This window comes from Salmo trutta, unplaced genomic scaffold (genome assembly GCF_901001165.1).
Source record: "Salmo trutta unplaced genomic scaffold, fSalTru1.1, whole genome shotgun sequence".
NCBI lineage: Eukaryota > Metazoa > Chordata > Actinopteri > Salmoniformes > Salmonidae > Salmo > Salmo trutta.
The window spans coordinates 25,596-51,461 of record NW_021822716.1 but is presented as its reverse complement, the minus strand read 5'-3'; the positions used below and the strand labels follow the sequence as shown (position 1 = coordinate 51,461).

Below are 25,866 nucleotides of genomic sequence, written 5' to 3'. Positions count from 1 at the left end.
TTTGAAGATTGGTGATGTTTATCATAGTTTATGTGATATGTTCATGTTTTCACATTATAGAGGTGCGGTTTTATGCCATGGCAATGATTAAGTTACTAGGCGACCACAGGGAATAATTGATGTCACTTAGTGGTTTATGAGAATGTTGTCTGTACTGAGTCTAACAGTCTAACAAAGATGCTGATCTTTCCACTAAAGGCAGTAGCATCATCGATAGCCAATGAGGGGATTGTTTTTCAGTTGAGGACACACAGACACAATTACAATAGTGTGGGTCTCTAATGTCCTTGAAATGGATTACGCCTAGTATTGAGTTTAAATTCCTTCTCTCAAGTTAATGTTATAATAAAAAGGTTGAATTCCCACCTCGGCACAACACGCCCAGTCCCCGGGGTACAGACCTCAAGGCCGGGAATTTTTTGTTTGTTTTTAAACACAGCTAACTTCCTGCATTTCAACACATTTTTTTTATATATATATATATGTGTGTTAATAATGCTATTCTACATATTTTACCATGATGCTGAGATAAAATGTTGCAGTTTAAAGCCAATTTCCTGCTATTCTACACATTTTGGTTGACATGAATGATAATGCAAATTATCAAGGGGAACCTGTTACTTAAAAAAAAAAATATATATATATATATATATATATATATATATATATATATATATATAATTTAAACCTATACCACCTCCACCAAACCAGTTAGTTCACTAAACCTATACCCCCTCCACCGAACCAGTTAGTTCACTAAACCTATACCACCTCCACCGAACCAGTTAGTTCACTAAACCTATACCCCCTCCACCGAACCAGTTAGTTCACTAAACCTATACCGCCTCCACCGAACCAGTTAGTTCACTAAACCTATACCCCCCCTCCACCGAACCAGTTAGTTCACTAAACCTATACCGCCTCCACCGAACCAGTTAGTTCACTAAACCTATACCGCCTCCACCGAACCAGTTAGTTCACTAAACCTATACCGCCTCCACCGAACCAGTTAGTTCACTAAACCTATACCGCCTCCACCGAACCAGTTAGTTCACTAAACCTATACCCCCTCCACCGAACCAGTTAGTTCACTAAACCTATACCCCCTCCACCGAACCAGTTAGTTCACTAAACCTATACCCCCTCCACCGAACCAGTTAGTTCACTAAACCTATACCCCCTCCACCGAACCAGTTAGTTCACTAAACCTATACCCCCTCCACCGAACCAGTTAGTTCACTAAACCTATACCCCCTCCACCGAACCCAAAGGAAACGTCATTTTATTATTCTCTTCTATGAAACAACAACCCATATGTTGTTATTAATCCCATGATTTATCGTTTGTTAATCTGTGTTGATGAGCCGGGTTATTAAAGGTTACCTGGGTTATTAAAGGTTCAAGCCAAGGGAAATGCATGAAAAAAAGCAAGCATTGCCACGAGAGAGACCAAAACAGAAGGTCACGGCAGGTACAAACATCTGGAACAACATTATGGAACAACAGCATCTCTGAGTCCACTGGTAGGAATACATTATGGATGCAGTTCTATGTTAATGCACTGGAAGGGAGATTGAGGATGTGATTTGGATACATAGGGGCAGATATACTCAGTAGTGGCTGCCATATTGGAATACACACACACACACACACACACACACACACACACACACACACACACACACACACAGAGGGAGTCGAACAGCAGTTTGTCCTTTACAATCCACAAGGGATTTGTTTATCGTCTCAGAGAGAGAAAGGGGGATGAGATATGTGAGCGAGAGAAAGTCCCTTGTAGCTCAGTTGGTAGAGCACAGTGTTTCTAACTCCTAGGCTGCTGGTTCGATTCCCGAGGGGAACCTGTATGAAGAAAATGTATGAAAATGTATGGACTCTACTGTAAATCGCTGTGGATAAGAAGCATCTGCTAAATGAATAAAATGTAGAAAGCAATGATGGGAAGATGAGAGAGAGGGAGAGAGAGAGAGATAGGGCCAAAGATAAGAGAGAGAATAGATGAAAATTGATGGAGTCAATACAGAGGGGAGATGATGGACTGTTGTTGATGTTTAAGACTCCAGCCAGGGATTATACTCCTACATAAAGTACCCCTGGATGTCACACATACAGTAACCATATCATAGATATGCTACAGTAATGATGTGGTAGATTTCACCATACATCCCCAACACACCCCATATGCAATACTGTAACTATAGATATTCTCCCACACACCCTTTACCTAGTCCACAGCCCTGTGTTATGACACTGTCCTCAGCACAGGTAGTGATCTGCTGGTGGATGGCTGGCTCTGCTCTCTGGGGTGGGTGGGCTGCTGATAGAGACAGATTCTCTCTCTCCCTCACACCTACAGTACATACCCAACACACATATTAAATGCAAGGGATGTCAGTGATAGAGACAGCTCTTGTCCATTATGATCAGGACATTGCACATCTGACTTTGTGTGTGAATGTCTCTGTTACTCTCTATCCCTTTCTCTCTCTGCTTCCTGTCCTCTCCTCTTCCTGTCTACTTGTCCTCCTCTTGTCCTCTCCTGTCCTCCTGTCCTCTCCTCCTCCTGTCCTCCTGTCCTCCTGTCCTCTCCTCCTCCTGTCCTCCTGTCCTCTCCTCCTCCTGTCCTCCTGTCCTCCTGTCCTCCTGTCCTCCTGTCCTCCTGTCCTCCTCCTCCTCCTGTCCTCCTGTCCTCCTGTCCTCTCCTCCTCCTCCTGTCCTCCTGTCCTCCTGTCCTCTCCTCCTCCTGTCCTCCTGTCCTCTCCTCCTCTCCCACAGATGGTCATTTTTGTAACCTTTCCTTTCCTCTATCCCCTTTAGTCTCTTTAGTCTCTTTAGTCTGTTTAGTACATTTAGTCTGTTTAGTACATTTAGTCTGTTTAGTCTGTTTAGTCTGTTTAGTACATTTAGTCTGTTTAGTACATTTAGTCTCTTTAGCCTCTTTAGTACATTTTAGTCTGTTTAGTACATTTTAGTACATTTAGTCTGTTTAGTCTTTAGTACATTTTAAAATGGCCTCCAGTCATTAACTTCACTCACGGACCCTAAATAGAAACCAATCCAATTACAGCTTAAATCTCTGAAGTGCGCTCCCTCTGTGCCTGTGCGTGTGCCTGTGCGTGGAAAGGGGTCAGGCGGTGCAGCGGTGCTGTTGTGTGTGTGTAAGGGGTGTGTGGTAACTTTGGCTCCACGTCAGCCCTGCTTTCCCTGTTTGGAAGGTAGCTGTAGTTACCGTGCATCCTGCTGTCTCTCTATCCTCTCCTCTCTCTCGCTCTATCCTCTCTCTCTCGCTCTATCCTCTCCTCTCTCTCTCCTCTCTCTCTCTATCCTCTCCTCTCTCTCTATCCTCTCTCTCTCTATCCTCTCTCTCTCTCTCTATCCTCCTCTCTCTCTATCCTCTCCTCTCTCTCTATCCTCTCCTCTCTCTCTATCTATCCTCTCTCTCTATCCTATCCTCTCTCTCTCTATCCTCTCCTCCCTCTCTCTCTCTCCTCTCCTCTCTCTCTCTCTCGCTCTCCTCTCCTCTCTCTCTCTCTCTCGCTCTCCTCTCCTCTCTCTCTCTCTCGCTATCCTCTCCTCTCTCTCTCTCTCGCTATCCTCTCCTCTCTCTCTCTCTCGCTATCCTCTCCTCTCTCTCTATCCTCTCCTCTCTCTATCCTCTCCTCTCTCTCTATCCTCTCCTCTCTCTCTCTCGCTATCCTCTCCTCTCTCTCTCTCGCTATCCTCTCCTCTCTCTCCCGTCCTCCATCTGAGTACCAACTCTTTCTGAAGACCCACAATATCTCTCCCTCTCTCTCTCCCTCTCTCCTCTCCCTGCAATATCTCTCCCTCTCTCTCTCCCTGCAATATCTCTCCCTCTCTCTCTCCCTGCAATGTCTCTCCCAACCCTCTCTCTTCTCCCTCCCTCTCTATTTCTTGCTCTCTCTGTCTCTCTCTCTGTCTGTCTGTCTCTCTGTCTCTGTCTGTTAACAGGGCTTAATAAGTGGTTGACCTCAGTTGACCCCTGTGGTATGGGCAGAGTGCGCTATGGGATTTATGACACTTGATTCAATTTACAAACAAGCAGGAGAGCCACCTAGGAATGATTCAAGCAGGCTGTAGCAGCAATAGGTTATTACCTGCAATTCATTTCCTGTTTTCCCTACAGCAGTGGTTCCCAAACTGGGAGACCAACTCAGTCCGGTTTTAATCTTGCTCTTGAAAGTTGTAATAGTAGAATGCACAAGGTGCCATTTTGAAATTGGGTAGTGTGTCATCAGTACCTCTTTTCATGTCAGTAATTATGTACCTTAGAGAGATACACTAGCCATGTCAGCTAACGCTTTTTTATCTGGGGTTTTTAGCCAATAGATATTGTTGTCATTTTATTTGTCACTCAAACATCACACAAATACATATTAGACATGGCAAAATGTATAGAATTGCAAGAAAATTTGCTTTAAAACTGCAGCATTTTCTTTGTACCCCATGACATCATGTTCCCCAATGCTGGAAGGGGGGCCCAAGTGAAAACGTTTGGGATCCCCTGCCCTACAGTATACCAGGTAGAGTGTTTTTACATGAAAGGATCGAGTGACTGTTTGTTGTTGGTTGTTCTTTAACACAGGTCTTTCAGAGCTTAGGATGAGCTGAGATCAGGGATTGTCCTGTTGTCAAGTCAGATTTTAGCTTAGAGTCCCTGTCTGCCTGCCTGTCCGTCTGTCTGTGGGTTTGTTTCTGTCTGTGCAAAGGGATAGGAGAGGGAAGGGCAGCACCAGAGGCAGGATTTGGGTGGTTGTTTTAGACTGTTAGGCTGGCCTGAGATTAACTGAGTATGATTTTGGCTGGGGACACGGCATGACAGGGTAGGGAGAGAGAAGGCTGGGGACAGGGTAGGGGGAGAGAAGGCTGGGGACAGGGTAGGGGGAGAGAAGGCTGGGGACAGGGTAGGGGTAGAGAAGGTTGGGGAAACGGCATGACAAGGTAGTGGGAGAGAAGGCTGGGGACAGGGTAGGGATGGGGAAGGCTGGGGACAGGGTAGGGGTGGAGAAGGCTGGGGACAGAAGGCTGGGGACAGGTTAGGGGAAGGACAAGGCTGGGGACAGGGCATGACAGGGTAGGGAGAGAGAAGGCTGGGGACTCGGCATGACAGGGTAGGGTGGAGAAGGCTGGGGACTCGGCATGACAGGGTAGGGTGGAGAAGGCTGGGGACAGGGCATGACAGGGTAGGGGGAGAAGGCTGGGGACACGGCATGACAGGGTAGGGGGAGAGAAGGCTGGGGACAGGGTAGGGAGAGAGAAGGCTGGGGACAGAAGGCTGGGGACAGGGTAGGGAGAGAGAAGGCTGGGGACAGAAGGCTGGGGACACGGCATGACAGGGTAGGGGGAGAGAAGGCTGGGGACAGGGCATGACAGGGTAGGGAGAGAGAAGGCTGGGGACAGGGCATGACAGGGTAGGGAGAGAGAAGGCTGGGGACTCGGCATGACAGGGTAGGGAGGAGAAGGCTGGGGACAGGGCATGACAGGGTAGGGGGGGAGAAGTCTGGGGACTCGGCATGACAGGGTAGGGGAGGAGAAGGCTGGGGACACGGCATGACAGGGTAGGGGGAGAGAAGGCTGGGGACAGGGTAGGGGTGGGGACAGGGTAGGGGAGGGGAAGGCTGGGGACAGGCTGGGGAGAGAGAAGGCTGGGGACAGAAGGCTGGGGACACGGCATGACAGGGTAGGGGAGGAGAAGGCTGGGGACAGGGTAGGGGTAGAGAAGGCTGGGGACAGGGCATGACAGGGTAGGGGATGAGAAGGCTGGGGACAGGGCATGACAGGGTAGGGAGAGAGAAGGCTGGGGACAGGGCATGACAGGGTAGGGAAAGAGAAGGCTGGGGACAGGGCATGACAGGGTAGGGAGAGAGAAGGCTGGGGACAGGGCATGACAGGGTAGGGCGAGAGAAGGCTGGGGACATTACAGGGTAGGGGAGAGAAGGCTGGGGACAGGGTAGGGGGAGAGAAGGCTGGGGACAGGGTAGGGGGAGAGAAGGCTGGGGACAGAAGGCTGGGGACACGGCATGACAGGGTAGGGAGAGAGAAGGCTGGGGACAGGGTAGGGAGAGAGAAGGCTGGGGACAGGGTAGGGAGAGAGAAGGCTGGGGACAGGTTAGGAGAAGGCTGGGGACACGGCATGACAGGGTAGGGGGGGAGAAGGCTGGGGACAGGGTAGGGGTGGGGAAGGCTGGGGACAGGGTAGGGGAGGAGAAGGCTGGGGACAGGGTAGGGGGAGAGAAGGCTGGGGACAGAAGGCTGGGGACAGGTTAGGGGAAGGAGAAGGCTGGGGACTCGGCATGACAGGGTAGGGGGAGAGAAGGCTGGGGACTCGGCATGACAGGGTAGGGGGAGAGAAGGCTGGGGACAGGGTAGGGAGAGAGAAGGCTGGGGACAGAAGGCTGGGGACACGGCATGACAGGGTAGGGGGAGAGAGGGCGCTGGGGACAGGGAATGACAGGGTAGGGAGAGAGGGCGCTGGGGACAGGGCATGACAGGGTATGGAGGAGAAGGCTGGGGACAGGGCATGACAGGGTAGGGGGAGAGACGGCTGGGGACTCGGCATGACAGGGTAGGGTGAGAGAAGGCTGGGGACAGGGCATGACAGGGTAGGGAGAGAGAAGGCTGGGGACTCGGCATGACAGGGTAGGGAGGAGAAGGCTGGGGACAGGGCATGACAGGGTAGGGGAGGAGAAGTCTGGGGACTCGGCATGACAGGGTAGGGGGGGAGAAGGCTGGGGACACGGTAGGGGTGGGGAAAGCTGGGGACAAGGTAGGTGGAGAGATGGCTAGGGAACGGAAGGCTGGGGACAGGTTAGGGGAAGGAGAAGGCTGGGGACTAGGCATGACAGGGTAGGGGGAGAGAAGGCTGGGGACTTGGCATGACAGGGTAGGGGGAGAGAAGGCTGGGGACAGGGTAGGGAGAGAGAAGGCTGGGGACAGAAGGCTGGGGACACGGCATGACAGGGTAGGGGGAGAGAGGGCGCTGGGGACAGGGCATGACAGGATAGGGAGAGAGAAGGCTGGGGACTCGGCATGACAGGGTAGGGGGAGAGAAGGCTGGGGACAGGGCATGACAGGGTAGGGAGAGAGAAGGCTGGGGACTCGGCATGACAGGGTAGGGAGGAGAAGGCTGGGGACAGGGCATGACAGGGTAGGGGAGGAGAAGTCTGGGGACTCGGCATGACAGGGTAGGGGGGGAGAAGGCTGGGGACACGGCATGACAGGGTAGGGGGAGAGAAGGCTGGGGACAGGGTAGGGGTGGGGAAGGCTGGGGACAGGGTAGGGGGAGGGAAGGCTGGGGACAGGCTGGGGAGAGAGAAGGCTGGGGACAGAAGGCTGGGGACACGGCATGACAGGGTAGGGAGAGAGAAGGCTGGGGACAGGGTAGGGGAAGAGAAGGCTGGGGACACGGCATGACAGGGTAGTGGAGGAGAAGGCTGGGGACAGGGTAGGGGTAGAGAAGGCTGGGGACAGGGCATGACAGGGTAGGGAGTGAGAAGGCTGGGGACAGGGCATGACAGGGTAGGGAGAGAGAAGGCTGGGGACAGGGCATGACAGGGTAGGGAGAGAGAAGGCTGGGGACAGGGCATGACAGGGTAGGGAGAGAGAAGGCTGGGGACAGGGTAGGGGTAGAGAAGGCTGGGGACAGGGCATGACAGGGTAGGGAGAGGGAAGGCTGGGGACATGACAGGGTAGGGGGGAGAAGGCTGGGGACAGGGTAGGGGGAGGGAAGGCTGGGGACAGGGTAGGGAGAGAGAAGGCTGGGGACAGAAGGCTGGGGACACGGCATGACAGGGTAGGGAGAGAGAAGGCTGGGGACAGGGTAGGGAGAGAGAAGGCTGGGGACAGGTTAGGGGAAGGAGAAGGCTGGGGACTCGGCATGACAGGGTAGGGACAGAGAAGGCTGGGGTCTCAGCATGACAGGGTAGGGAGAGAGAAGAAAGGGGACTCGGCATGACAGGGTAGGGAGGAGAAGGCTGGGGACAGGGCATGACAGGGTAGGGAGGAGAGGGCTGGGGACACGGCATGACAGGGTAGGGGTAGAGAAGGCTGGGGACAGGGTAGGGAGAGAGAAGGCTGGGGACAGGGTAGGGAGAGAGAAGGCTGGGGACAGGTTAGGGGAAGGAGAAGGCTGGGGACTCGGCATGACAGGGTAGTGGCAGAGAAGGCTGGGGTCTCGGCATGACAGGGTAGGGAGAGAGAAGAAAGGGGACTCGGCATGACAGGGTAGGGAGGAGAAGGCTGGGGACGGCATGACAGGGTAGGGGGGAGAAGGCTGGGGACACGGCAAGACAGGGTAGGGTGAGAGAAGGCTGGGGACAGGGTAGGGATGGGGAAGGCTGGGGACAGGGTAGGGTCTGGGAAGGCTGGGGACACGGCATGACAGGGTAGGGGGAGAGAAGGCTGGGGACAGGGTAGGGAAAGAGAAGGCTGGGGACATGGCATGACAGGGTAGGGAGAGAGAAGAAAGGGGACACGGCATGACAGGGTAGGGTGAGAGAAGGCTGGGGACAGGGTAGGGAGAGAGAAGGCTGGGGACAGGGTAGGGAGAGAGAAGGCTGGGGACAGGTTAGGGGAAGGAGAAGGCTGGGGACTCGGCATGACAGGGTAGGGGCAGAGAAGGCTGGGGTCTCGGCATGACAGGGTAGGGAGAGAGAAGAAAGGGGACTCGGCATGACAGGGTAGGGAGGAGAAGGCTGGGGACAGGGCATGACAGGGTAGGGGGGAGAAGGCTGGGAACACGGCATGACATGGTAGGGGGAGAGAAGGCTGGGGACAGGGTAGGGATGGGGAAGGCTGGGGACAGGGTAGGAGCCGGGAAGGCTGGGGACAGGGTAGGGAGAGAGAAGGCTGGGGACACGGCATGACAGGGTAGGGAGAGAAGGCTGGGGACAGGGTAGGGGGAGGGAAGGCTGGGGACAGGGTAGGGAAAGAGAAGGCTGGGGGCATGGCATGACAGGGTAGGGAGAGAGAAGGCTGGGGACAGGGCATGACAGGGTAGAGGGAGAGAAGGCTGGGGACAGGGTAGGGGGAGGGAAGGCTGGGGACAGGGTAGGGAGAGAGAAGGCTGGGGACAGAAGGCTGGGGACACGGCATGACAGGGTAGGGGGAGAGAAGGCTGGGGACAGGGTAGGGGTAGAGAAGGCTGGGGACAGGGCATGACAGGGTAGGGGGGAGAAGGTTGGGGACAGGGCATGACAGGGTAGGGAGAGAGAAGGCTGGGGACAGGGTAGGGGGAGAGAAGGCTGGGGACAGGGCATGACAGGGTAGGGGGGAGAAGGCTGGGGACAGGGCATAACAGGGTAGGGAGAGAGAAGCCTGGGGACAGGGTAGGGGAAGAGAAGGCTGGGGACACGGCATGACAGTGTAGGGAGAGAGAAGGCTGGGGGCACGACAGGGTAGGGAGGAGAAGGATGTTTTGGTCTTGTTCTGTATCAGTGGGTGAAGCTGTTGTCAGATAGTCTCTTCATCACTTGTTCAATACAGGGGAGTTATGGGTAGTCAGAGGAATGGAGGGAAAGGAGACGATTCTGTTCTTCTATTATAAAGATGAGCTATAGTTTCAGAGATGTCACTGTTCTCTGTAGTGTGTTGTTGAGGGAGGGAGGGAGGGAGGGAGGGAGGGATGAGCTGCATAACAATAGGATCAGTCCCACAGTCCTCTCCCAGGACACAGTGTTGGATCTGAAACAGATAGGCGATAAATTGGTACAAATGAATGTATAAAACCTCTCCCAATCTGAATCCCCTTCTCATCAGAATGAAGAACTGCACCGAGGATGGAGCACAGCGATCTAAGGGGGAGAGAGAGAGAGAGAATGAGAGGTGCAGTTCATTCCTCTGATTGAGAGATGGATGGAGAGATGGGGGAAGGGGAGTGAGAGAGTGGAACAAATCAGCTTTCTGTAGCCAGCAGACTGATTGTTATTCTCATGTCGCATTGACACTGCCAGAGAGAGAGTGAGAGTGTGTGTGTGTGTGTGTGTGTGTGTGTGTGTGTGTGTGTGTAATATGAACGTCATTATGAAGTGGAGACAGCAGGTCTGGAGGACATTATGAAGTGGAGACAGCAGGCCTGGAGGACAGGACATTATGAAGTGGAGACAGCAGGTCTGGAGAACAGGACATTATGAAGTGGAGACAGCAGGCCTGGAGGACAGGACATTATGAAGTGGAGACAGCAGGCCTGGAGGACAGGACATTATGAAGTGGAGACAGCAGGTCTGGAGGACAGGACATTATGAAGTGGAGACAGCAGGTCTGGAGGACATTATGAAGTGGAGACAGCAGGTCTGGAGGACATTATGAAGTGGAGACAGCAGGTCTGGAGGACAGGACATTATGAAGTGGAGACAGCAGGTCTGGAGGACATTATGAAGTGGAGACAGCAGGTCTGGAGGACAGGACATTATGAAGTGGAGACAGCAGGCCTGGAGGACAGGACATTATGAAGTGGAGACAGCAGGCCTGGAGGACATTATGAAGTGGAGACAGCAGGCCTGGAGGACATTATGAAGTGGAGACAGCAGGCCTGGGGGACATTATGAAGTGGAGACAGCAGGCCTGGAGGACATTATGAAGTGGAGACAGCAGGCCTGGAGGACAGGACATTATGAAGTGGAGACAGCAGGTCTGGAGAACAACCAGGTTTCCGTTCAATTGGTGACATATTTTCATGTGAATATTCTAAAATCCCCATAAAGAAGAAACTGCTAATTTCTCCCTCCGGTTGTATTTCCACTAAACAGACTTGTTACAGACTAAAAACCAGTGTGTGACGACGTAGGGCCACAATATTAACTTTTTTTCAACATGACTTTTCAGGTACCAAATAAAAATCTCATGTTCAGTGTGTTTCCGTCGCATTTTCAACTCTACCAATAGTTTTGTCTCAAACTGTTGCGTTAAATAGCAAAACACTGTTCTTGATATGTGTGTTTTTAGCCAGCAGCTGGCAGACACAGGAAGTCTACATGATGACATTATGATGAGAGCGCTGAATATTTGTATTTGTCAAACATCGATCGTAATGTCAGTAATTGTTCTATAGATGTGTGTGGGTGAGAGGGTGAGGCGGGTGTATGTGGGTGTCCATATGAATGGGAGTGTGAAGGAGGGGGTGTATATGAATGGGAGTGTGAAGGAGGGGGTGTATATGAATGGGAGTGTGAAGGAGGGGGTGAATATGGGAAGGAGGGGGTGTATATGAATGGGAGTGTGAAGGAGGGGGTGAATATGGGAAGGAGGGGGTGAATATGGGAAGGAGGGGGTGTATATGAATGGGAGTGTGAAGGAGGGGGTGAATATGGGAAGGAGGGGGTGTATATGAATGGGAGTGTGAAGGAGGGGGTGAATATGGGAAGGAGGGGGTGTATATGAATGGGAGTGTGAAGGAGGGGGTGAATATGGGAAGGAGGGGGTGAATATGAATGGGAGTGTGAAGGAGGGGGTGTATATGAATGGGAGTGTGAAGGAGGGGGTGAATATGGGAAGGAGGGGGTGTATATGAATGGGAGTGTGAAGGAGGGGGTGAATATGGGAAGGAGGGGGTGTATATGAATGGGAGTGTGAAGGAGGGGGTGAATATGGGAAGGAGGGGGTGTATATGAATGGGAGTGTGAAGGAGGGGGTGAATATGGGAAGGAGGGGGTGAATATGAATGGGAGTGTGAAGGAGGGGGTGTATATGGGAAGGAGGGTGGGAGAACATGGGTGTGTAGATACATTGGGTATATGTTGTATATGAATGAAGGAGAATGGATGAGGAAGTACATGTGTTTGAGAATTTATTTTATTTAACTCGGTAAGTCAGTTATTATGAATCACTTTTTGGCCCTGCAGTCTAGGGGGGATGGAAACGAGACCCGTAACATATATCATGCAAATTATAATCGTGACAAGTAACAGTGAGAACCAAAAACCACAGACAACTGAAATCTACCGTCAAACTCTAAAGGTTTATTTTAAACACACGGTAATGGGGTGTGAGAAAAGGGGCTGAGCTGGACCCAAGCAAAGAAACAATAATCAAAAACACCCCTAAGCTAGACTAGCCTATTTCCACAACAGCTAGCTAACTAACCAAAAATACAGTGGGTGGTCCGCCCAGTTCTAACTAGGGTACTTAGACAAAGTATTCCTACGGGTAATGTATGCCCATGGGCGACTTGTCTTAGTACCCCCTTTTCCCACCAAACAAACAGTCAACACTTTAACAAAATAATACTCACAGGTGGGATGGACAAAGTGACATGTAGTTGCAAAACAAAAGAGATCGACACAGAGACGTAGAGCTAGGGACACAGAGAGAGAGCTAGAGAGAGAGAGCTAGAGAGAGAGAGAGCTAGAGAGCAAGAACACACAGAGATTGAGAACAACTGACTGGGGTTTTAAACCAAGGGAAAGGGGCTGTGATAGGTTGAGGGAAAAGGAACAGGTGTCTTCTGATTGGGGAGTGATGATTGTCACCTGTGAGGGGAGAAGGAGAGACAAGAAACACACACACCGGATACATACACAGGATACCTGTATCCGTAACACAGTTAAGAACAAATTCTTATTTACAATGACGGCCTACCCCGGCCAAACACTAACCCGTAGACGCTGGCCAAATTGTGCACCGCCTTATGGGACTCCCAATCACTGTCGGTTGTGATACAACCTGGAATCAAACCAGGGTCTGTAGTGACGCCTTTAGCACTGAGATGAAGTGCCTTAGACCGCTGCGCCACTCGGGAGCCATAAAAGAAGGGAGGGGGGAAAAGATGGGGGGTGGTGATTAACTGGGTCTGATGGGTAAAGGGGGGGGACATGGAGTGGGTGGTGGAAAGGGATGGATTTGGTTTGGAAGAGAGAAGGAAGGACCTAATTATACCATAGTGTAATTGTATTAATCTTTTAATACACCAAACTTTACAGTTGGCACTATGCATTCGGGGAGGTAGCGATCTCCTGGCATCCGCCAAACACAAAGTCACTGAGCTCTTCAGTTAGGCCATTCTGTTGCCAATGTTTGACTATGGAGATTGTATGGCTGTGCGCTCGATTTTATACACCTGTCAGCAAGGAGTGTGGCTGAAATACCCGAATCCACTCATTTGAAGGGGTGTCCACATACTTTAGTATAAGTAGATCAAATCAAATTTATTGGTCACATACACGTGGTTAGCAGATGCTAATGCGAATGTAGCGAACTGCTTGTGCTTCTAGTTCCAACCATGCAGTAATATCTAACAAGTAATCTAACAATTTCACAACTACCTTACACACACAAGTGTAAAGGAATGAATAAGAATATGTACATAAAAATATATAAATGAGTGATGGCCGAACGGCATAGGCAAGATGCAATAGATGGTATAGAGTACAGTATATACATATGAGATGAGCAATGTAGGGTATGAAAACATTGTATGAAGTGGTATCGTTTAAAGTGGCTAGTGATACATTACATCAAGATGCAAGATGCAGTAGATGGTATAGCGTACAGTATATACATATGAGATGAGCAATGTAGGGTAAGTAAACATTTATATAACAAAGTGGCTAGTGATAAATTGAATACATCAATTTTACCATTATTAAAGTGGCTAGAGATGAGTCAGTATGTTGGCAGCAGCCACTCAATGTTAGTGATGGCTGTTTAACAGTCTGATGGCCTTGAGATAGAAGCTGTTTTTCAGTGTCTCGGTCCCAGCTTTGATGCACCTGTACTGACCTCGCCTTCTGGATGATAGCAGGGTGAACAGGCAGTGGCTCGGGTGGTTGTTGTCCTTGATGATCTTTTTGGCCTTCCTGTGACATCGGGTGGTGTAGGTGTCCTGGAGGGCAGGTAGTTTGCACCCGGTGATGCGTTGTGCAGACCTCACTACCCTCTGGAGAGCCTTCCGGTTATGGGCGGAGCAGCTGCCGTACCAGGCGGTGATACAGCCCAACAGGATGCTCTCCATTGTGCATCTGTAAAAGTTTGAGTGTTTTTGGTGACGAGCCGAATTTCTTCAGCCTCCTGAGGTTGAAGAGGCGCTGCTGCGCCTTCTTCACCACGCTGTCTGTGTGGGTGGACCATTTCAGTTTGTCCGTGATGTGTATGCCGAGGAACTTAAAACTCTCCACCCTCTCCACTACTGTCCCGTCGATGTGGACAGGGGGCTTCTCCCTCTGCTGTGTCCTGAAGTCCACGATCATCTCCTTTGTTTTGTTGACATTGAGTGTGAGGTTATTTTCCTGACACCACACTCCGAGGGCCCTCACCTCCTCCCTGTAGGCCGTCTCGTCGTTGTTGGTAATCAAGCCTACCACTGTAGTGTCGTCTGCAAACTTGATGATTGAGTTGGAGGCGTGCATGGCCACGCAGTCATGGGTGAACAGGGAGTACAGGAGGGGGCTGAGAACGCACCCTTGTGGGACCCCAGTGTTGAGGATCAGCGGTGTGGAGATGTTGTGACCTACCCTCACCACCTGGGCGGCGGCCCGTCAGGAAGTAGGGGTTGAGACCCAGGGTCTCGAGCTTAATGACAAGTTTGGAGGGTACTATGGTGTTAAATGCTGAGCTGTAATCGATGAACAGCATTCTTACATAGGTATTCCTCTTGTCCAGATGGGATAGGTCAGTGTGCAGTGTGATGGTGATTGTATCGTCTGTGGACCTATTTTGGTGGTAAGCAAATTGGAGTGGGTCTAGGGTGTCAGGTAGGGTGGAGGTGATATGGTCCTTGACTAGTCTCTCAAAGCACTTCATGATGATGGAAGTGAGTGCTACGGGGCGGTAGTCATTTAGCTCAGTTACCTTTGCTTTCTTGGGAACAGGAACAAGGGTGGCCCTCTTGAAGCATGTGGGGACAGCAGACTGGGATAAGGATTGATTGAATATGTCTGTAAACACACCAGCCAGCTGGTCTGCGCATGCTGGTCTGCGCATGCTCTGAGGACGCGGCCGGGGATGCCGTCTGGGCCGGCAGCCTTGCGAGGGTTAACACGTTTAAATGTTTTACTCACATTGGCTGCAGTGAAGGAGAGCCCGCAGGTTTTGGTAGCGGGCCGTGTCAGGGGAAAAAAGTTGTTTAGTCTGTCTGGGAGTAAGGCATCGTGGTCCGCGACGGGGCTGGTTTTCCTTTTGTAGTCCGTGATTGACTGTAGACCCTGCCACATACCTCTCGTGTCTGAGCCGTTGAATTGCGACTCCACTTTGTCTCTATACTGACGCTGAGCTTGTTTGATTGCCTTGCGGAGGGAATAACTACGCTGTTTGTATTTGGTCATGTTTCCTTCGCTCGTTCAGTTTTGCGCGTATGCTGCCATCAATCCGCGGTTTCTGGTTGAGGAATGTTTTAATAAACGCTTTGGGTACAACATCACCGATGCACTTGTTAATGAACTCGCTCACCGAATCAGCGTATTCGTCAATGTTGTTGTTCGCAACAATGCGGAACATATCCCAGTCCACGTGATCGAAGCGATCTTAAAGCGTGGAATCCGATTGGTCGGACCAGCGTTGAACAGACCTGAGGGCGGGAGCTTCCTGTTTTAGTTTCTGTCTATAGGCTGGAAGCAACAAAATGGAGTCGTGGTCAGATTTTCCAAAGGGAGGGCGGGGGAGGGCCTTATATACGTCGCAGAAGTTAGAATAACAATGATCCAGGGTTTTGCTACTCCTGGTAGCACAATGGATATGCTGATATAATTTGGGGAGCCATGTTTTCAGATAAGCCTTGTTAAAATCCCTGGCTACAATAAATGCAGTCTCAGGATATGTGGTTTCCAGTTTACATAGAGTCCAATGAAGTTCATTCAGGGCCGTCGATGTGTCTGCTTGGGGGGGGATATACACGACTGTGATTATGATCGAAGAGAATTCTCTTGGTAGATAATGCGGTCGGCATTTGATAGTGAGGAATTCTAAGTCAGGTGAACAAAAGCACATAATTAATTTTATGGACACAAAAAGATCACACCATGTCGAGTGAAGGAATTATTTGTTGGCATTTATACCATTGTACCAAACCGTCCTGTTTCCATCACAGCTGTCATGATTGTTTTGATACAGAATGACTTTACTTGCATAAAATCTGTGGATGGTAACGTGGTTTATCTCTCTCTACTCCTCTCTCCATCTCTCTCTCTCTCTACTCCTCTCTCCATATCTCTCTCTTTTCTCTCTTGTTTCTTTCTCCGTATCTCTCTCTCTTGTTTCTCTCTCCATATCTCTCTCTTTTCTCTCTTGTTTCTTTCTCCGTATCTCTCTCTCTTGTTTCTCTCTCCATATCTCTCTCTTTTCTGTCTTGTTTCTCTCTCCGTATCTCTCTCTTGTTTCTCTCTCCGTATCTCTCTCTTGTTTCTCTCTCCGTGTCTTTATTTCCCACACAATGTTTCATGTTGATTATTTCTTTGGGTGGAGCCAGGGGACAATCATCTTGTTGAATTGTGTCGGCTCTTCTCCTTTCATATCAGAACACTACAACAGGAAGGAATCCATAACAACAAACCCACTTTACCTCACTTAATGGCAGCCCTGATGGTGAAATTCTCCTGACTTTGAGGCAAGACTTCAGTCCACTTGATTGACAAAGCCCTTGTGAAAACGATGAGCTGTATTTAAAAGGCAGTGACGGTATACTGACGGAGATAGTTGAAGCGTTGGAGTGGGAAGATGCACACACGAGTTGTGACAGTGATGGTTTTGACATCCTCCTGGTGTCTCACTGAAATCCCTCCCCGGGAGGCCTGTTTCTGAAGGACGTTCTTGAATATCAGATTGTGTCTGCGCGTGTGTGGTGGGAGGAATAAGGGGGCAAATGACTTTAAAGCGACACAGAATGATACCCAGAGAATACCTCTCAGAAAGTATGAGAGCTGTACTTGTTGTTATCACTGAGGCCTAGTATCCATCTCTCTGATCAGCAGCACGTAGCTCACACAGAGACGAGCAGTGGAATGGTCCACAGCTCTGTGTTCTCTCAAACCTAACACAGCTCTCTGTCCTCTGTGTTCTCTCAGCCCTAACACAGCTCTCTGTCCTCTGTGTTCTCTCAGCCCTAACACAGCTCTCTGTCCTCTGTGTTCTCTCAGCCCTAACACAGCTCTCTGTCCTCTGTGTTCTCTCAGCCCTAACACAGCACTGTGTCCTCTGTGTTCTCTCAGCCCTAACACAGCTCTCTGTCCTCTGTGTTCTCTCAACCCTAACACAGCTCTCTGTGTTCTCTCAGCCCTAACACAGCTCTCTGTCATCTGTGTTCTCTCAGCCCTAACACAGCTCTCTGTCCTCTGTGTTCTCTAAACCCTAACACAGCTCTCTGTGTTCTCTCAGCCCTAACACAGCTCTCTGTCCTCTGTGTTCTCTCAGCCCTAACACAGCTCTGTGTCCTCTGTGTTCTCTCAGCCCTAACATAGCTCTCTGTCCTCTGTGTTCTCTCAGCCCTAACACAGCTCTCTGTCCTCTGTGTTCTCTCAGCCCTAACACAGCTCTCTGTCCTCTGTGTTCTCTCAGCCCTAACACAGCTCTCTGTCCTCTGTGTTCTCTCAACCCTAACACAGCTCTCTGTGTTCTCTCAGCCCTAACACAGCTCTCTGTCATCTGTGTTCTCTCAGCCCTAACACAGCTCTCTGTTCTCTAAGCCCTAACACAGCTCTCTGTGTTCTCTCAGCCCTAACACAGCTCTGTGTCCTCTGTGTTCTCTCAGCCCTAACACAGCTCTCTGTCCTCTGTGTTCTCTCAGCCCTAACACAGCTCTCTGTCCTCTGTGATCTCTCAGCCCTAACACAGCTCTCTGTCCTCTGTGTTCTCTCAGCCCTAACACAGCTCTCTGTCCTCTGTTCTCTTATCCCTAACACAGCTCTCTGTCCTCTGTTCTCTTATCCCTAACACAGCTCTCTGTCCTCTGTGTTCTCTCAGCCCTAACACAGCTCTCTGTCCTCTGTGTTCTCTCAGCCCTAACACAGCTCTCTGTCCTCTGTGTTCTCTCAGCCCTAACACAGCTCTCTGTCCTCTGTGTTCTCTCAGCCCTAACACAGCTCTCTGTCCTCTGTGTTGTCTCAGCCCTAACACAGCTCTCTGTCCTCTGTGTTCTCTCAGCCCTAACACAGCTCTCTGTCCTCTGTGTTCTCTCAGCCCTAACACAGCTCTCTGTCCTCTGTGTTCTCTCAGCCCTAACACAGCTCTCTGTCCTCTGTGTTCTCTCAGCCCTAACACAGCTCTCTGTGTTCTCTCAGCCCTAACACAGCTCTCTGTCCTCTGTGTTCTCTCATCCCTAACACAGCACTCTGTCCTCTGTGTTCTCTCATCCCTAACACAGCACTCTGTCCTCTGTGTTCTCTCATCCCTAACACAGCACTCTGTCCTCTGTGTTCTCTCATCCCTAACACAGCTCTCTGTCCTCTGTGTTCTCTCAAACCTAACACAGCTCTCTGTCCTCTGTGTTCTCTCAGCCCTAACACAGCTCTCTGTCCTCTGTGTTCTCTCCTCCTTACCTACATGTTCTGCTCAACGTTCTACTGCCATACTCCACTCTTTCAAAAGTGTGTGATCATAAGGACCTGTTCAGAAAGTTTGTCAAGTAGACATGTACATAGAAATGTAGGAATGTCTTTGAAGTTGCGATGTCAGTTAAAATTCTTGAAGTGTGTTTCAGGTAGCAGTCTGGAATTGTGTTTCGGGTAGCAGTCTGGAAGTGTGTTTCGGGTACAAGTCTGGAAGTGTGTTTCGGGTAGCAGTCTGGAAGTGTGTTTCGGGTAGCAGTCTGGAAGTGTGTTTCGGGTAGCAGTCTGGAAGTGTGTTTCGGGTAGCAGTCTGGAAGTGTGTTTCGGGTACAAGTCTGGAAGTGTGTTTCGGGTACAAGTCTGGAAGTGTGTTTCGGGTACAAGTCTGGAAGTGTGTTTCGGGTAGCAGTCTGGAAGTATGTTTCGGGTAGCAGTCTGGAAGTGTGTTTCGGGTACAAGTCTGGAAGTGTGTTTCGGGTACAAGTCTGGAAGTGTGTTTCGGGTACAAGTCTGGAAGTGTGTTGGGTTTAAAGGGCATTGAGGACTAAAGTGTCTGAGGTGGAGAATGACGTGACGTTCTGAATGTGGAAATGTCAGCTACGGTATATTAGTGGTGATTTAGGATCAGTCGTGTTGTTTTCAAAGGACAACAGGTTTAATTCTATTGATTTTAGAAGCTGTGAAGATTAAACAGAAATTACTTTAAAGTGCCTGGGGTTTGTAATCTGCTGGCATCAGTCTTTCTCCCCAGTCTGTCTACCCTTACCCCCCTCACTCTCCCCACTCTGTCTACCCTTACTCCCCCTCTCCCTCTCTCCCCACTCTGTCTACCATTACCCCCCTCGCTCGCTCTCCCCACTCTGTCTACCCTTACTCCCCCTCTCCCTCACTCCCCACTCTGTCTACCATTACCCCCCTCTCCCTATCTTCCCACTCTGTCTACCCTTACCCCCCTCGCTCTCCCCACTCTGTCTACCCTTACTCCCCCTCTCCCTCACTCCCCACTCTGTCTACCATTACCCCCCCTCTCCCTCTCTCCCCACTCTGTCTACCATTACCCCCCTCTCCCTCTCTCCCCACTCTGTCTACCATTACCCCCCTCTCCCTCTCTCCCCACTCTGTCTACCATTACCCCCCTCTCCCTCTCTCCCCACTCTGTCTACCATTACCCCCCTCTCCCTCTCTCCCCACTCTGTCTACCCTTACCCCCCTCTCCCTCTCTCCCCACTCTGTCTACCCTTACCCCCCCTCTCCCTCTCTCCCCACTCTGTCTACCCTTACCCTCCCTCTCTCCCCACTCTGTCTACCCTTACCCCCCCTCTCCCTCTCTCCCCACTCTGTCTACCCCCTTCTCCCTCTCTCCCCAGTCTGTCTACCCCCCTCCCTCCCTCTCTCCCCAGTCTGTCTACCCCCCCTCCCTCTCTCCCCAGTCTGTCTACCCCCCCTCCCTCTCTCCCCAGTCTGCCTACCCCCCCTCTCTCCCCAGTCTGTCTACCCCCTTCTCCCTCTCTCCCCAGTCTGTCTACCCCCTCCCTCCCTCTCTCCCCAGTCTGTCTACCCCCCTCCCTCCCTCTCTCCCCAGTCTGTCTACCCCCCCTCCCTCTCTCCCCAGTCTGTCTACCCCCCCTCTCTCCCCAGTCTGCCTACCCCCCCTCTCTCCCCAGTCTGTCTACCCCCTTCTCCCTCTCTCCCCAGTCTGTCTACCCCCCTCCCTCCCTCTCTCCCCAGTCTGTCTACCCCCCTCCCTCCCTCTCTCCCCAGTCTGTCTACCCCCTTCCCTCTCTCCCCAGTCTGTCTACCCCCCCTCCCTCTCTACCCAGTCTGTCTACCCCCCCTCCCTCTCTACCCAGTCTGTCTACCCCCCCCTCCCTCTCTCCCCAGTCTGTCTACCCCTCCCTCTCTCCCCAGTCTGTCTACCCCCCCTCCCTGTCTACCCCCCTCTCCCCAGTTTGGCTACCCCCCCCTCTCCCCAGTCTGGCTACCCCCCCCCCCCCTTCTCCCCAGTCTGTCTACCCCCTCCCTCTCTCCCCAGTCTGTCTACCCCCTCCCTCTCTCCCCAGTCTGTCTACCCCCTCCCTCTCTCCCGTCTGTCTACCCCCCCCTCTCTCCCCAGTCTGTCTACCCCCCCTCTCCCCAGTCTGTCTAACCCCCCTCCCTCTCTCCCCAGTCTGTCTACAGACGGCAGGCTGCTTTAAGAGAACAGCTCTGCTCCCACAACTCATAAGGTCACACAGGTGTCAATATTACACAGATAATCCCCCCATCCACCTCCCCCTCACTCCCCTCACAACCTGCCCTCTGTGTTGGGTTTATGGAGGAGCCACAGACAATGCTTACCCAATGAGAGCAGGCGTGGGAGCAGGCGTGGGAGCAGGCGTGGCCATGTGAGAGGTTCTTTACCTTTTGGGAGCCTCACTACTGTTATTATAGCCTCACTACTGTTATTATAGCCTCACTACTGTTATTATAGCCTCACTACTGTTATTATAGCCTCACTACTGTTATTATAGCCTCACTACTGTTATTATAGCCTCACTACTGTTATTATAGCCTCACTACTGTTATTATAGCCTCCCTACTGTAATTATAGCCTCCCTACTGTAATTATAGCCTCACTACTGTTATTATAGCCTCACTACTGTTATTATAGCCTCACTACTGTTATTATAGCCTCACTACTGTTATTATAGCCTCACTACTGTTATTATAGCCTCACTACTGTTATTTTTCACTGTCTTTTTACTGTTGTTTTTATTTACTTATCTACTGTTCACCTAATACCCATTTTTTACTTAAAAATTGCACTCTTGGTTAGGGCCTGTAAGTAAGCATTTCCCTGTGAGGTCTACACCTGTTGTATTCAGCATTTAACTGTAAGGTCTACACCTGTTGTATTCGGCGCACATGACAAATAAACTTTGATTAGATTTGACAACAGAGGACCCGAGTCATTGTCCAACATGTCTCACATTCCAATGGAGAGGATTCTAGAATTATTAACACATTCCAATGGAGAGGATTCTAGAATTATTAACACATTCCAATGGAGAGGACTCTAGATGTATTAACACATTCCAATGGAGAGGATTCTAGAATTATTAACACATTCCAATGGAGAGGATTCTAGAATTATTAACACATTCCAATGGAGAGGATTCTCGAATTATTAACACATTCCAATGGAGAGGATTCTAGAATTATTAACACATTCCAATGGAGAGGACTCTAGAATTATTAACACATTCCAATGGAGAGGATTCTAGATGTATTAACACATTCCAATGGAGAGGACTCTAGAATTATTAACACATTCCAATGGAGAGGATTCTAGATGTATTAACACATTCCATGTTTTGAGATAGTTCCTAGATTGGAATGAAGGGGTCTTGGGGTTATATAATGAAGAGGTCTGGGGTGGCTGGTCTGGGGGTTATATAATGAAGAGGTCTGGGGGTTATATAATGAAGAGGTCTGGGGGTTATATAATGAAGAGGTCTGGGGGGTTATATAATGAAGAGGTCTGGGGTGGCTGGTCTGTGGGGTTATATAATGAAGAGGTCTGGGGGGTTATATAATGAAGAGGTCTGTGGGGTTATATAATGAAGAGGTCTGGGGGGTTATATAATGAAGAGGTCTTAGGGGTTATATAATGAAGAGTTCTGGGGGTTATATAATGAAGAGGTCTGGGGGGTTATATAATGAAGAGGTCTGGGGGGTTATATAATGAAGAGGTCTGGGGGGTTATATAATGAAGAGGTCTGGGGGTTATAATGAAGAGGTCTGGGGGTTATAATGAAGAGGTCTGGGGGTTATATAATGAAGAGGTCTGGGGGTTATATAATGAAGAGGTCTGGGGGTTATATAATGAAGAGGTCTGGGGGGTTATATAATGAAGAGGTCTGGGGGTTATATAATGAAGAGGTCTGGGGGGTTATATAATGAAGAGGTCTGGGGGGTTATATAATGAAGAGGTCTGGGGGGTTATATAATGAAGAGGTCTGGGGGGTTATATAATGAAGAGGTCTGGGGGGTTATATAATGAAGAGGTCTGTGGGGGTTATATAATGAAGAGGTCTGTGGGGTTATATAATGAAGAGGTCTGGGGGGTTATATAATGAAGGGGTCTGGGGGGTTATATAATGAAGAGGTCTGGGGGTTATATAATGAAGGGGTCTGGGGGGTTATATAATGAAGAGGTCTGGGGGTTATATAATGAAGAGGTCTGGGGGTTATATAATGAAGAGGTCTGGGGGGTTATATAATGAAGAGGTCTGGGGGTTGCTGGTCTGGGGGGTTATATAATGAAGAGGTCTGTGGGGTTATATAATGAAGAGGTCTGGGGGTTATATAATGAAGAGGTCTGGGGGGTTATATAATGAAGAGGTCTGTGGGGTTATATAATGAAGAGGTCTGTGGGGTTATATAATGAAGAGGTCTGTGGGTGTATATAATGAAGAGGTCTGGGGGGTTATATAATGAAGAGGTCTGGGGTTTATATAATGAAGAGGTCTGGGGGTTATATAATGAAGAGGTCTGGGGGGTTATATAATGAAGAGGTCTGGGGGGTTATATAATGAAGAGGTCTGGGGGGTTATATAATGAAGAGGTCTGGGGGGGTTATATAATGAAGAGGTCTGTGGGAGTTATATAATGAAGAGGTCTGGGGGTTATATAATGAAGAGGTCTGGTCTGACCCGCTCATGTGGGGGTATCTTTCTCAAGACAGAGCTTAACCTGCTGAGATATCTCTTTGATTATGTGAAAGTCCAGATGAAACTGTTTGGGATTGCCCTGTACCATTACAGTTCCAGACTTGTACAGATTGACAGAGTCCTCGTTGTCTCGTGTCCTGAGTTTCCACCCATCGCAAGCACACCACCTCTTAACAGAGGAGTAGTGTGTTAATATAGCACTGTACCAGGGGATGGTCTGGTTTATATAGCACTGTGCCAGGGGATGGTCTGGTTAATATAGCACTGTGCCATGCCAGGGGATGGTCTGGTTAATATAGCACTGTACCATGCCAGGGGATGGTCTGGTTAATATAGCACTGTGCCATGCCAGGGGATGGTCTGGTTAATATAGCACTGTGCCATGCCAGGGGATGGTCTGGTTAATATAGCACTGTGCCATGCCAGGGGATGGTCTGGTTAATGTAGCACTGTGCCATGCCAGGGGATGGTCTGGTTAATATAGCACTGTGCCATGCCAGGGGATGGTCTGGTTAATATAGCACTGTGCCATGCCAGGGGATGGTCTGGTTAATATAGCACTGTGTCGTGCCAGGGGATGGTCTGGTTAATATAGCACTGTGTCATGCCAGGGGATGGTCTGGTTAATATAGCACTGTGCCAGGGGATGGTCTGGTTAATATAGCACTGTGTCATGCCAGGGCATGGTCTGGTTAATATAGCACTGTGCCAGGGGATGGTCTGGTTAATATAGCACTGTGCCATGCCAGGGGATGGTCTGGTTAATATAGCACTGTGCCATGCCAGGGGATGGTCTGGTTAATATAGCACTGTGCCATGCCAGGGGATGGTCTGGTTAATATAGCACTGTGCCAGGGGATGGTCTGGTTAATATAGCACCATGCCAGGGGATGGTCTGGTTAATATAGCACCATGCCAGGGGATGGTCTGGTTAATATAGCACTGTGCCATGCCAGGGGATGGTCTGGTTAATATAGCACTGTGCCATGCCAGGGGATGGTCTGGTTAATATAGCACTGTGCCATGCCAGGGGATGGTCTGGTTAATATAGCACCATGCCAGGGGATGGTCTGGTTAATATAGCACCATGCCAGGGGATGGTCTGGTTAATATAGCACTGTGCCAGGGGATGGTCTGGTTAATATAGCACTGTGCCAGGGGATGGTCTGGTTAATATAGCACTGTGCCAGGGGATGGTCTGGTTAATATAGCACTGTGCCATGCCAGGGGATGGTCTGGTTAATATAGCACTGTGCCAGGGGATGGTCTGGTTAATATAGCACTGTGCCAGGGGATGGTCTGGTTAATATAGCACTGTGCCAGGGGATGGTCTGGTTAATATAGCACCATGCCAGGGGATGGTCTGGTTAATATAGCACTGTGCCAGGGGATGGTCTGGTTAATATAGCACTGTGCCAGGGGATGGTCTGGTTAATATAGCACTGTGCCAGGGGATGGTCTGGTTAATATAGCACTGTGCCAGGGGATGGTCTGGTTAATATAGCACCATGCCAGGGGATGGTCTGGTTAATATAGCACCGTGCCAGGGGATGGTCTGGTTAATATAGCACTGTGCCAGGGGATGGTCTGGTTAATATAGCACTGTGCCAGGGGATGGTCTGGTTAATATAGCACTGTGCCAGGGGATGGTCTGGTTAATATAGCACCGTGCCAGGGGATGGTCTGGTTAATATAGCACCATGCCAGGGGATGGTCTGGTTAATATAGCACTGTGCCAGGGGATGGTCTGGTTAATATAGCACTGTGCCAGGGGATGGTCTGGTTAATATAGCACCATGCCAGGGGATGGTCTGGTTAATATAGCACTGTGCCATGCCAGGGGATGGTCTGGTTAATATAGCACTGTGCCAGGGGATGGTCTGGTTAATATAGCACCATGCCAGGGGATGGTCTGGTTAATATAGCACTGTGCCAGGGGATGGTCTGGTTAATATAGCACTGTGCCAGGGGATGGTCTGGTTAATATAGCACCATGCCAGGGGATGGTCTGGTTAATATAGCACTGTGCCAGGGGATAGTCTGGTTAATATAGCACTGTGCCAGGGGATGGTCTGGTTAATATAGCACTGTGCCAGGGGATGGTCAGGTTAATATAGCACTGTGCCAGGGGATGGTCTGGTTAATATAGCACCATGCCAGGGGATGGTCTGGTTAATATAGCACTGTGCCAGGGGATGGTCTGGTTAATATAGCACTTTGCCAGGGGATGGTCTGGTTAATATAGCACTGTGCCAGGGGATGGTCTGGTTAATATAGCACCATGCCAGGGGATGGTCTGGTTAATATAGCACTGTGCCAGGGGATGGTCTGGTTAATATAGCACCATGCCAGGGGATGGTCTGGTTAATATAGCACTGTGCCAGGGGATGGTCTGGTTAATATAGCACCATGCCAGGGGATGGTCTGGTTAATATAGCACCGTGCCAGGGGATGGTCTGGTTAATATAGCACTGTGCCAGGGGATGGTCTGGTTAATATAGCACTGTGCCAGGGGATGGTCTGGTTAATATAGCACTGTGCCAGGGGATGGTCTGGTTAATATAGCACCGTGCCAGGGGATGGTCTGGTTAATATAGCACCATGCCAGGGGATGGTCTGGTTAATATAGCACTGTGCCAGGGGATGGTCTG

General features: G+C 50.2%; 1 pseudogene; it reads left to right on the top strand.

The window, feature by feature from the left end:
* The window catches only part of LOC115183982 (neuroserpin-like), a 40,784-nt pseudogene that overhangs the window by 262 nt on the left and 14,656 nt on the right, over nt 1-25,866 (top strand).